This window comes from Zosterops lateralis, assembly GCF_965231275.1.
Source record: "Zosterops lateralis genome assembly, chromosome: 15".
Lineage (NCBI taxonomy): Eukaryota > Metazoa > Chordata > Aves > Passeriformes > Zosteropidae > Zosterops > Zosterops lateralis.
Window position 1 is genome coordinate 3,903,533 of NC_139775.1, and position 13,487 is coordinate 3,917,019.

Here is a 13,487-nt window from a genome sequence, read left to right on the forward strand (position 1 = left end):
CCCCCGTTATCTCCCGGTCCCCTCCCGGCGCGCTGTCCCCGGCGGCCCCGGGCCGTGCCGAGCGCGGCTGGCACCGGGCTGGCGCTGCCGGGGAAGGGTCCCGGGGCCTGCCAAGGCCAGATGGTGTTTGCGAGCGGCGCCAGGTCCCAGCTGAGCGCTGCCCGGCGAGACGCGCGGGAGCGGCCCCGCAGCCGGCGCTGCCAAAGGCACATGCGGCATATGCTGCCTCTGCCCGCACCTGCCCCGGGCACCGCCCCCGGCCGGGACAGCCCGCGGCCCCATCTGCGGGAGCACAGCGGATACGGGAGGGCGTGGAACACCCCGAAATGGGGGTTATAAATAAAGCGGGGGTGCCGGGGAGATGCGGCATCACCTGGGAGCAGAGCAGCGCTCAGGGGGTGGCTGGGATGTGTCACCTCCTCTGCACAGACCCCGGCCCCACCAGGGTCCCACAGCACAGGGCCATGTCCCCACCAGCCCCAAAAAGACCTTCTAGGGGATATTTAACTTCTTCTCAGGAGCAAGCCCCCAAATGGTCGTGAGCACAATTGATGGGAGAATATACTTTCTGCCTGTTTTGAATTTACTTTGGTAAACTGTACTCACTCGGGGCTCAGTCTATAATTTATTGAAAAGAACCAGACTGGAAACCAGCTTCATACTGTGAGTAATTTCTAGCACTGTGTAATCTATCACCACGAGACAGGGCACTTTGTTTCTATGAAAAATTATTTTTATACTTGGCTTAGTAACAACAACAATTATTATTATTAATATTAATAACTACTTGTGTAAGGCCTTTCATGCGTGGTTTAGGAGGTGGTTTTGCACATGGGTCAGAAAGTGTTGGCTGCATCTCATGGGGAGGGAAACTGAGGCACAGATTTGGCCACTGCCTCATTCAGGCTTACCCAGGTGTGCAGCATCCTCACTTCCTAAAATGCAGCTTGGACCACTGGGTGTTTCTTCCTTTTGTGTATTTCAAAAATATTTGAGGGCTTAGCAATGAAGGAGATGGGGATTTTTTTTTTTTTTTTTTTAATTTAGGTCTACTTAGGATCAAAAAAATTATTAAGCATAATCCAGAAAGAAATAGCCCCTGCCATATCCTGGTGGCTGGAGCTCATCCCCTGGGACAATGCAGAAACAAGCACAACATCTCAGCTTGGAAATACTGACTCAAATGTTCCTTCCACTTAGTACTAATGTAGAAATTGTAGAAGATTTCCCTCAGGCTGGCTCCCTGGTGTCTGGTCTGTGGCCACTGCAGCCTCAGTACTTGTCCTGAGCCCAAGGACATCTGCCTGGGTGTGAAACTCAGGACCCTTCCTCACTGCAGTGGTGCCAGGGCTGAGATCTGTGGGATGCCCACCCTTCACTCCAGGCTGCCAAACTCACCAGCCTGGCTCGTTAAATGACACTGTGACACTTTGCAAGGATCTCCCCATCTCTCTTTCCAGAGTGGAAAAATGCCATTTCTGGGTAGAGAGCAGCAAAGAGCTGCAAATACACCAGGCACTGTGGATGGTGAAGAGCTCCAGGGGTGCACAGATGTGGATGGGGACACTTCAGCTTCACCCTCTCTTGTCCTCTCTGCTGCTTAGGCCACCTCCAAACTAAACATGGTTGGTCTGGACACGAGTGAACTTAGAGAGTGAGACTACTCCAGGTGACAATTGCATTCTTCTGTACAAATGGTGTAAACTTTCTATCCATACATCATTCAAGACATTGTTTTATCAGTAATGAGAGAGCTCTTCAATTGAGCTTTGTCCCTGTCTCTTTCCATTTCTTGCTTTGTAGCAAGAATAATAATATTTAACATTTATGGAGCACTTTATATCTTCAAATTCTATTTGCAAGTATTAACTAATGAAAGCCTGCATTGTGAGGTGGAGGGGTGTGGCAATGTTACCTTCTGCATTCTCAGGTGGAAAATTCAAGGCAGGAGAGGAGGTTGGGCAGGATCAGCACTGGATCCTGAACTTCCTTCCTGGCCCCAGGCAGCGCCCCTCAGAGCCTCTATGGGGACACCATCTCTGGGTTTGCCTACAATATCTTCTGCTCTAGTAAGAAAAGGAGGGTAAAAAATATTAGAAAAAAAATACTCTCTTAACTCCCATTAGGAATTTCATTTTTCTTTTGTCATTTTTTCCTTTATTTCTTTAATACAATGAAAAATGTTTGAGGCAGAGACACGTTCCTTAATCCTGTACAGTGGTAATATAATCTTCATTTGTTCAGAGTCATTCAACCTGAATCATCCCCGAGCACTGAAGCTGATGTGAGAGCAATGCAGGGTGATAAATCTACCCACCACCTCAGTGTAGGTGCTCCCATATAAAACACAGTAAGGCAGCCCAGGAACAGGGGGACAACACTCATTCCTACACCCAGGAGCAGGTTGGACTGAAGCCTTTTCAGGAAGTGGCCATTTCTGCTCAGTTTGCTGTGCCAAAGTCAGATTTTTAGGATTTACCATGCAGGTTCATGAGCCCCAGACAGCCTGTGCTGTCCCTCTGTCCAGGGTTTCCGTACATCAGTATTTCCAGCAGGTATCCCTGATAAATTCCCCATTTCCACCTGGAAAAGAACTCTAGGAAGTTGTGGTGGTGGTAGTTAATTATCTGGGATCCCAGTGGGACTGAGCTGTCAGAGCTCCGTTAAGGCTGCAGGAGCAGTGCCACAGCCCTGCTCACACACAATGCCAGGCATCAGATGGAAAAGCAAACTGTTCCCACTGCCAGACCCATCATCTCTGCCTGCAGAAGTCGATGAGAAGGGCAGGCAGAAGCCTGGGGAAAACCAGGGTGCACATAACTTTTCCCCCCCCACACACTTTTCTCTGATTTCCCAGGACTTGTGAGGGTTCTGATCCATCGCAGGGTGAGGAAGCCAACAGATGGCACTGTGCTGTTTCTGGAGGAGCCCAGCCTTTCTGGAGGCCAGGGATGGGATGCCTGGTTGCTGGAAAAGCCTTACACTTCAGGGAAGTTTCTCCCCTTGCAGAAGCACAAGCAAAATCTCACCGTCCAAGTCTCCATCTGCCCGCAGCCCAAAGCACCGTGCAGAGCAGGTATATTTGTACACAGCCGTGGGATGTTATCTGTTAACAGGAAAAAGGAGGCAAAGCCCTCCAGCAAACTAGGTCAGTATTAGAAAAGTCCAGATTCTCATCAGGGAAGGTTTTTGTCCCTGCAGCCTCTGTGGCAGGCTCAGGCAGAGCAGATCTCTCAGGGTTGTGCCAGTGCCCAGCTGAGGAAATCAGTTGTGGGGAGCTGATGATTTTGGAGGGAGGTGCAGGACTCCCCAGGAGTGTGGCTGGGTCAGCTGGTGGCCCTTATCTGGAGTATGACTTTAGCCCTGGGGACTCTGGCTGTTCAGCACCAGCAGAACAGAGCTGAGGGATGGTGAGGTTGATTCCTGGCAATAACCCCCTGCCTGTTTTTCCATCAAACCTCCCCTGTGCAAGAGTGCTCTTTATTTCACACATCCTGAGGTCTGTTCTTGCTGCTCCAGGAGCAGAGACATGTTCATGGCTCCAGCCACAGGTCTGCCCTTGTAGCAGCATTGGGCAGGTGGTTTAGGGTGAATTATCCCCACCCCACAAAACGTGCCTGCCTTCCAAGCTGACTCTCTCACTTGTCTCCAGGCCGGTATTGTGGAGTCCTGTGGAGCCATTCCCCAGCGTTCCCAGTCCCACCTGGTGGGTATCACTGGTATCACTGACATCCTGATCCTCCTTGATTTCAGCTCCCTGAAGAGGTCTAAGCAATGAGATAAGGCTCCTGTATTGATAGTGAATCCTCCACTGAACAGCAAGTATGTGGGATGGGGATGGGGAAGCCTGGCCCCAAGAGCTGCTCTTACATCTGAGCAGGTGCCAAGGTGGGGTAAGCTCTGAATGGCCCAATTTCCCCAATTTTCTTGCCTTAAGCCACCAGGCCTGTCCCAGTAAGCAGGGCCAGCAGTGAGTGCAACCACAGTTCCTCACCCAGCCAAGCCACCTCTGCCTCTCATTACAACAATTTGCTGTTCTCTTTTTCCCTCCCTCCCTCTTTTAAAACCCCTCTCCAGGTCCAATCCAGCAGAGGTATGCAGTGTTTGCTGCCAGGTCCTGAGCACCCCCCAGAGCCACTGTGCCCCTCTGAGGTTGTGCTTGGTGTCACTGCTGCCCCTGCACAGCCCCACAGCCTGACCCTGCTGCCATTCAGTGCCACCTTTCAAATCACTCAAGTCAAATCAGGGTAAGTAGTTACATCAGGCTGACCCCTGCCTTGTCAATCTTTACATCATTCAAAGGCAATTTAGCCTATTCATTCATAACGAGAGGCTATTGATTGAATAATCTCTGTTATTAGTGTATGGTTAGAACTTGTTCTTTGTTGTATTTTAATATTGGGTGTGTTGGTAGCTTAAACCTACCCCTGTTGTGCTCTGCTGTAACTGCCACTGCAATTACAGTAAAGAGCACGAGCAGATACTTGATTAAGCCTTGCAGAGATTATTACAAAGCAAGGCCTCGTTCTGAATGCACATATTTCAGAAGAAACAGCATAAAGAAGCATGCACGTGTGAATTCCTAGAGTCTGCAAGCACAATTTATCCTTGCAGGTCAATAGCTCATATTGTCTGCTCTGCCAAATTGTTCAAACATATACAATGCTCCCAAAACATTGCTTAATTAGATTCTAGAGAACACTGACACACAAACAAAAGATATTAATATCAAGGATTTCAGCATCAAATGTAGTTTACAGAGATCAAAGAACATTTTTGGTGCAAAGAGGTTATGAATGTGACAGGTTGTTACTCCACAAGTGCAGAATATGACAAGGGGGGGAAGCAGTGATCAGACAGCAGAGCACAAAGAGGAACAACTACAGGCTCATGAGGGACATGGGCAAGATAAAACAGCAGAAACAGAGGAAAAAGGAAGATTGTTGGAGAGGCAGGGAAAACATCTTACAGGAAACAATATGCCTTAAAATGGATATGGAGCTTTTGGAGGGTGTAGGGTTGTGAATTGCTGGGGTAGAATAAGATTTGTCTCCTCTCATATGAATGACATCTTAAGATCAAGATCCCAAACTTGAAGGTAGGCAAAATCTTCCTTGAAATTAGTAGATAAGGTCTGAAAGGAGGCTTGGTCCTTTTGTGGCTTAGTTGGTTGATCTGTGTTGCTTGAAACTGGGATGAGGCAGTGAAGGGGTGAAGGAAGAAGGTGTGGAGATGAGGAAGAGAAGAGACAGGTCAGAGTCAGAGGTGGGAGATCAAATATGCAGCCCTAGCCAGGCCTTGGATCTGGGGGGCAATGAGAGAGAGAAGGGGACAAATAGAATTAACAATTGTCTGTCCTGAGTTTCACAAACACTGCTGAGAACAAGTGACATATCTGCATATGCCCAGTGTGGGGGAGACAGATGGTTTGCTTGGGATGTAGATGTCCTGATGCCATGACTGTGGAACAGCTACAGGGGCTGAGAGTTTCTTGCTGGAGCCTCAGTGATCCTGGGATAAGCAGGACTACCCCAAATCTGCAGCCTGAGCTGGGGAAATATTCAGTCTGGTCAACAGGTCTGAATTCAGCTCATCCACCTGGAACAGAAAACTTCTCTCTGGTGGCTACCTGGAACAGAGGCAAGGAGCTGGAAAGAAAATACTGGAAATGGATGTAAGGGTATGCACAAAGTAGCATGCCAGGAAAACAAGCAAACAGCTAAAAGAGCAAGCCAAGGGGAAGTCAATAAAATTGACTTAAAATACATATGAATGAAAAAAATTAATAAGCCAAAGCTGTATTTAATGTCAATATTGTTGTAGTAGTCTGAGAAATCATGAATAAATAAAAGCAGATGGTGGATTGATCATCCAACACCAAGAAAGGCACTTGTGAAGAATATGAGTCTGTCTGCCTTTCTTCTTAAGGCAGACAGACTCATATGTGTGTGTCTCGTTTGCTTTAATGGGAGTCATGTTTGCAAACTCCTGTGTATTAGGAAACAGGTAAACTTCAGTGGTTAAGGCTTGTTTTGACACAATTATTTTCTTTTTCTCCTGGAAAGTATTAACTTCTGCTTTGAAAGAGTTCCACATGCATATTACACTGTATATCACAGCAACCTGCCAAATCCACTGTAAATTATTCAAAAATAGGCTGACAAATCAAGGACTAGCATTTTAAAGTGAGGGTAATTTGCAGCATTATTGAAGAGCTCCCTCTCCCTTCAACTTTTCCCAATGAGCACTAAAAGCAAACTGTCCCTGCTGGTTCTGACAAGGGAAGGATTGCCCTTATTTCAAATTCTGGCTGAAAGGCTGGGGCCTGCACCTCATTCCTCAGAGATGCTGGGGGCTCTCAGAGCCAATCACGCTCAAAAAGCTCAGCTTCTTGCCCAGCTTTTCATCTATTGATTTTTTTTTTCTCGTGGTTAGTGCATTGCAATATCCTATTTAAAAAATTGGGAAGAGGGGGAACTGCATCACAGTGAGCTCCTGGCACAGAGGACTTGCTATTAGGCCCTACTGCAGAAGATTGTTTGAGCATGCACTTTCTGAAAAATCTTATTTTTATTAGGCTCTTTCATTAGAAAGGTCCTTAGTTACACTGCAGGTGCAGAGACCAAGGAATTTGTCTCTCTCTATCACTACTCCTCAATGCCATGGCATGTAGCCCCCAGAGACTGAAGGAACATCCTTAATGTCCCTTTGAAAATGCATTATTTGTCTTAAAAATGTAACTCCTACATGAGAGTAAGAAAGAAGAGGCCAGGCACAAAATAATCAATATGCTCAAGGATGCAGATTTTTATTCCAACTTTATTTCTACTCATCAACAGGGAACACAACAACTTTTTAGGTTTTTCTCAGAGATGTGAATTTATAGCTGTTCCCAAGCACGGCGTGGATGGCTCATCCCAGCATTGCTTTGGAGGGGAGATGGATGTGAAGGCAGAGACATGAGGAGAGCAGAGTGTCCCTGTTTCATGGTGGGCTCAGCTCATGGTCACCTTGGGGCACTGAGCAGGAGTGTGTGAGCTGGAGGGGCCCCTGCACAGCTCAGGATCAGGACAGCTTCAAGCACATCCCTGCTGTGTGTTTGTACCATGTACTGAGCATGTTTCTCTGTGCCTTAGGCAAGTCCTGTTTAGAAAACCTCTGCTGTAGCCTTTGAGATGGGTTGTTTTGCATTTTGATCCCTTTCTGAAATCATGGAGCTGCCAGGAAAATTTTGTTTACTAAGTGAGTTGATGTGGAGCCTCTGTGCATGGAATGACCATTACACACGTCAGGAGATGCTGAGCTGCCTGCTGAATATGGTCTGATCCTGTCAGGTCCCCAAGATAGTGCAGAGGAAGCCTAAAGGCTCTTTGTTTATCTCTGGCACAATTTATGTCTTGTTTCAAACCTGGTTTTGTAGCCTGGGTGTTCTTCTTGTTTGCACTGTGCCCATTACTGCGAGGTGAAATTTATGGCTTGTGCTCTTCAAGTGTTTGACAGTTCTGGTTTATCTGCCCCAGGAGTTTTGTCTTTCCCCTGGAAATGATTAGGTGGCTGTGAATTGACTTGAGGAGCTATCAGGAGGAATAGGCAAGAGGAGCAGCAGCAGCCTGTGGGAAACTCAGGAGACCTATATCAACAGGTATTTCAGATAGGCATTAGGGCAGTTGTTGCTGGAGGAAACAACTTGCAGAGCTGTGAACTTGATTGCCACTGGACTCTTAACCCAGCTGATAAAGTCAGGTATGACCCATGGCCTGCTCAGCCTGTGCAAACCTGGACTGTGAGGTCCTGGGTGTGCAGGACTGTGGGATCAGGGTGGGGCTGTCTCTGCCTGCAGTCATGAAACCAAAAACCCCAATCGCAGCAGTCAGGACTGACTGTGTAATACTGAACTGGGGCAGAGTGGCTGGAAAGCTGCCCAGTGGAAAAGGACCTGGGGATGATGATGAACACTGGCTGAACCTGAGCCAGAGTGTGTCCAGGTGGCCAAAAAGGCCAATGACACCTGGCTTGTATCAGCAATAATGTGGCCAGTAGAACAAGGACAGTGATCATCCCCCTGTGCTGGGCACTGGTGAGGCTGCACCTCAAATCCTGTGTTCAGTTCAGGGCCCCTCAAACCAAGAAAGACATTGAGGGGCTGAATCAAGTCCAGAAAAGGATGACAGAGATTGGGAAGGGTCTGGAGCACAAGTCTGATCAGGAGTGGCTGAGGGAGCTGGTAGGCTCAGCCTGGATGAAAGGAGGCTCAGGGGGAACCTTCTCACTCCCTATGACTCCCTGAGAGGGGGTTGTAGCCAGGAGGGTGTTGGTTCTTCTTCCAAGTAATAAGCAATAGGAAGAGGAAAGGGTTTCAGGTTGCATCAGTGAGATTTAGATTGGATGTTTAGGAAAAAAATCATCACCAAAAGAGATGTTAAGCACTAGAACAGGCTGCCTGGAGCAGTGGTGGAGTCACCATCCCTGGAGGTATTTAAAACCTGTAGATGTGGCACTTGGGGATGTGGTTTAGTGGTGACCTTGGCAGTGCTAAATTAATGGTTGGACTTGGTGATCTTTAAAGTCCTTTCTCAACCAAATTATTCATTCATTCTATGAATGAAAATGCTGCTAAGTATTGGCTGCTCACAGATGTGAGCACCCTGAGCACCAGCAGCATGGGGACAGGAGACTCTTGTGTTGAATTCACAGGTAAGGAGATCCAGTTTGCCACAAAGAAAAGTTGGACCTGGCCCTTGGGACAAGTGGCAAACACACAAGACAGGTAAGGGATGGTGCTGACTGCCAGGCAGAGGTGGAAAAGGTGAAAAAGGAGATTTGGCTTAGATTCAGGAAATCCTGAGGGCAGTAGATAATCTGGACACAGAGCGGTCATTCACCAAATCCTGTAAATACAAGAACAAGAGGCACTCAATTGAAAACAGTAAGAGATTAGGCTTGAGATAGATAAAAGAGCTCTTCTGGACACGGCAGGTAGTGAACTTTGGGAACTTACTGCCACAGGAGGAAAGGGGATTAGACAAACTCATGGAAACAGCTTTATAAGTAGCAGCTAAAATCCCTGGCCAGGGATGCACCCTCCAGCATCTCTGCCAAGGCAGCTCAGGGAGCACGAGGGAAGTGGAAAGTAGCACGGGTAGCACACTTCTCTGACACTAAAGACCATCAGAGACAGTGTGCCAGACTGGACATCCCTCTGGATGGAGCCAGCTGGGGCATCCCATGCACTGAGCTCTCTGTCACCAGCATTTCTGCTGCAGTGCACACACAGGGCTGGCACAGTCCCCATGGCAGGCAGGCAAAGGCCATCACCCTGCAGCTTCTCCTGCACCAAGGGGTGAGTGGCACAGCTGCTGGGGTGGTGCTTGCCCCCCATGCTTGGGGCAGGGGCTCTGCTGCCTCCCTGCCTGCCATCCTTGCCGTGCTGCTCTGAGCCCCAGCCGTGGCAGCTGCCCGGAGAGCACCTCGCCACCACAGCATAAGACACATGGATCAATTAACTCAGTTGCTGGGTTTCGCTTTTGAATCAATTAACTGGAACTGAAATTAACTAAAAATATCCTTTGCTTATTAACAGACTGAACTAATTGCAATAAAAGGTGGAGGGGAAAAAAAAGGGGGGGAAACAGAGATGTTATTTGTCACAGTGGATCTCAGCCCTCATCTCGATGGCAAATATTCCTCATTTACTGGGTGGACTGATGATTCCACAACCTCCAAATTGGTTGTGCCATCCCACAATGAGGCTGCTGTGTTTCCCACCATCCCCAGCACATCCCAGCCCTGCAGGGCTGGGATGGGGCCTGTCCAAGACCCACTCTTGTATCCACCAAGTCTCCTGCCCTGGCTGCTCCATGGGGCCTGGCAGCAGACAGCCCTCTTTGTCTCACCTTCCTTCCCTTTGTTTCTGCCTTCAGCTCTTTGTTTGTCTGATTTTCCCCTTTTTTTTGTCCTTTGCATCCATCATTTCTCTGCTGGCCTCGCCATTCTCTTTCCCTCTTAATGTGTGTCTCCAGGGATTTCCATCCATCCATTCCCCACAGCCCTTCCTTTCTCCCCATTTCCACCATCCTCTTCCCCTTCCCCCTGTCCACAGCCCTATCCCGCTCCTTCCCTCTGCCTTCCCAGCTGCAATTAGAGCTAATCAGATACCTGAGCAACTCTGCAAAGCTATTAGTGGCTCCTCTCTCATCCCAGGGGGAGGTGAGCAGAGCTGGACAATTAGGCTTTCCCATGCAACCCCCAGTCTGATAAACACAACAACCAACACGGGGCTATGGGAACATCTCTGCCCCTGGCCCAGCCAACACCTCTGGCCACACTGGCACTGCCATGGTGGGATCCAGCATGGAGGGTGATCCTGAGGAGCACTCCTGCCCACCCTCCTCCTGCCCCTGTGTCTGCATCACCCCCTTTGAGGAGGCAGGGGGGTGCTTTTGGTGGGGGCAGAGCCTCTGTGGCAGGGCCCATGTGCAGGGTTTGTTGCAGAGAATTTCCCCGCTCGCTCTGCAGCCCAGCGCACCCCTCCTGCTGCTGGATCTATGAGCTGTGTGTGTGTTTTGTAATTAAGCAGTTAATTGCACTGGAGTTCTTGATTAGCTTTGGGGGATGGTAATGTTCTAGCAGGATGAGATGTTGTGTACAGTTCAGAATCATTTACAGAAATTGGAGCTAATTTTGCTGTCTGTGCTTATTACTGCATTAATTTAATTTGGGTTGCTTTTAGCTCATTAACACATCTAATTAATTCGTTGACATCACTATTAAGATGTCTCTTTGAAATTGGCGTCTCCAGATAATCAGGATGGAAGAGGCTGACAGATCAGGCGCGAAGCTGACTGGGAAAATGGGGAAGAAAAAAAAAAAAAGGACGACTAATGAATTTTCCATCAGAATCGCACGGTTTGTCAGAGTTGGTATCAGAGAGACAGAGACAGAGCTGGTGAGACAGAGAAAGGGCATGAGAGAGACAGCAGTAGTAAAGAGAGACTTTCTTTCAAAAATATTATATTTGTTAGGAGAGCAAGCAAGATGCATGAGAGGACAATAAATATTCTTTAGTGAATCGACATCGAGGCTGCATATTTCTTAGTTAATTTTCCTCTCTCCCTGGTTTTCCATTGCGCCCTTTTGGCTGTTTTCATTTTTCTTCTGCACCATAAATGATTTTGTCCTCCCAGTGCTGGGCACTTTGATGGCCCAATCAAAGTGGGGACTGTGTGTTGTCCCTTCTGCCACCACAGGTCCTGCCCTGCCAAGGACAGGGGGAGGCTGCAGGGATGGGAGATCCTCTGTGCCCTGTGCTGCAGAGAGTGCAAGGTTCAGAGGATAGATGGACAATTGCAAGCAATTAAATTACAGTGCTTTAATGAGTTTGCACATAGCAGCAAAGCCTCACAATTTGGTGGTATGCTGGCCTGGCTGCATTTGTGCAATAAAACAGCTTAGCTTAAGCCTGCCCTCACAGTGGTTGTGGCAGAAGAGAAATGCCCTGCAGGTTGGAAGGGTGTTTGTGGCTTGCTGGACTGGCAGGAAAGGCACATGAAGACTCTCCCAGGAGTTGCTGGTCCCCTGTGTGGGCAGGAGCCCCAGAGCAGAGGTGGCTGTGGGGCACCCAGGACAGCCCACCTGCCACCCTGGCTCTGAGAGAAGGTAAAAACACCCTTTGTGACATTCGTAGGTGACAAAGAACTGGGAGCCTGGGGCACAACTGGAGCCTGGAAATCAACTGCACATGGGGAAAGGTGAGTAAACCCAGCAAGAAGAAACTGGTAGCAAGGAGGCAAATAACACCTTCACCAGGCAAAAGGTGCCCTTGTCCAGGGCATAAACTCATGGCCCCTTCTTGGGTGTAGCTGTGAAGATGGTGAAGGTGCCCTGAGGCCGGATGGTGGCAGAGCTCAGGGAATGTCACCAGCAGGGTTGGAGTTAGGTGGGCTACAAAAGAGCAGGGAGAGAAGAGCCAACACTGATATCGCTCCCTGACACAGGTTGATAAGGATGTGCTTAAAATGACCCAGAAGACCTGCTTTTCTAGCCCCAGGACACTAATTTGGAGGGTTGATGTGCAAGGGATGCAATTGTGGGGCACAGCTGGCTAAAGGCACAAAAGGAGGAGGGTGGCTGGAAGATTTGTAGAGGGTGGAAATACAACAGTGAGAATAAAACCAGAAAGGAACAGGGAAGCTTTGAGGTGAGAAGTGAGAACTGAGAAGTCTTGGTATTAGAAAGATTTATTCAGAGGTGAGGCAACACTTGAGGAGCAGATGGGGAAACACCAGACACAGACCTTTTCCTTTCTCTTTAACCCCTCCCATGTCCAAGTCTGAAGGACACTGATCCAACAAGCACATCCCTCAGCACACAGCCAAGCTCTCCAGCCTATTGGGCTTCCACTGTTCTCATATTATTCCCATTTCCCCCAGATTTGAAGAGCCTGGTCAATGTGAGGGAGACCTGTGAGCCTGAGTGTGGCCACGCTGCCTTAGCAGGAAACTCTTCCCCTCCTCCAGCTTCAGACACATTGTCCTAAAACTGTGAGGTCCTGGACACAAGGGGAGGAGGAAGCAGACTCAGATTTGTTCTGAGGTGGATTATGGTTTTCTTCTGCAGATTATCCCCATCCAACTCATTATTCACAGGCTCTTTCTGTTCCACATTCCTTCTGACAGGTAGAAACAGCCCCAAACCCACTTCACCCATGATTTCAGCCCTTTTGGATTCACAGAACCCCTGGGTTCTCCCAAGGCATGTGCAGACCTCTTCACACACTTACACTTTGTGTTGACTGACAGCAAACCAGCTTTCCTTGGTTACCTTCCACAACTCCGGATGGTTCCCTCTGGCATCTGCGGGCAAACACATTGAAAACACCAACCCAGTTAACCCACCACACCTCCAGCCACATTCTGCACACACCAGTCAGCAGGCTTGTTCCTGGAAGCATTTCCAGTGGAGTTGGTAACATTATCTGGGCTTCAAACATAATGTTTTCCTTCTCAGCATCTCTGTGGCCCTCCCAAGGGAGGTGCAATGTGGATGGAGGCAATAGAAGGAGCATTTTCACTGGGAATAGCTATGCTGCAGAAAGGCTTTTGTAAAATGCCTTCAAACGAATTGATTTTAAAAGAGAAGAAAATCTCAAGTTGCAGTAGAAAGGCTGCTGTGGAGGGACAGGATGATTGTAAAGGGTCTGTGCATGGCCCCTGATTCCATGGGAGGACCATGAAGGCTCTGAGGTCAGTGTGCTGAACCCAGGCAGAGCAGCCCTGTGCCCCTCACTCCAGGGACAGCCCTGCCCTCATCAGACTCCCTGTCTGTGTGCCCTCTCAGGCTGGAAAAGCCAAACGGAGAAAGTAATTTCTGCCTTACAGCAATTCCACCCTTGCTCAGAGTGTGTGGCTGGGGGACATCACTGGAAGGATGGATGGGCCCTGGGAGAGGAGGGAGACTCCAGGGGCCCTCCAGGCAGGTGAAGGTGATGG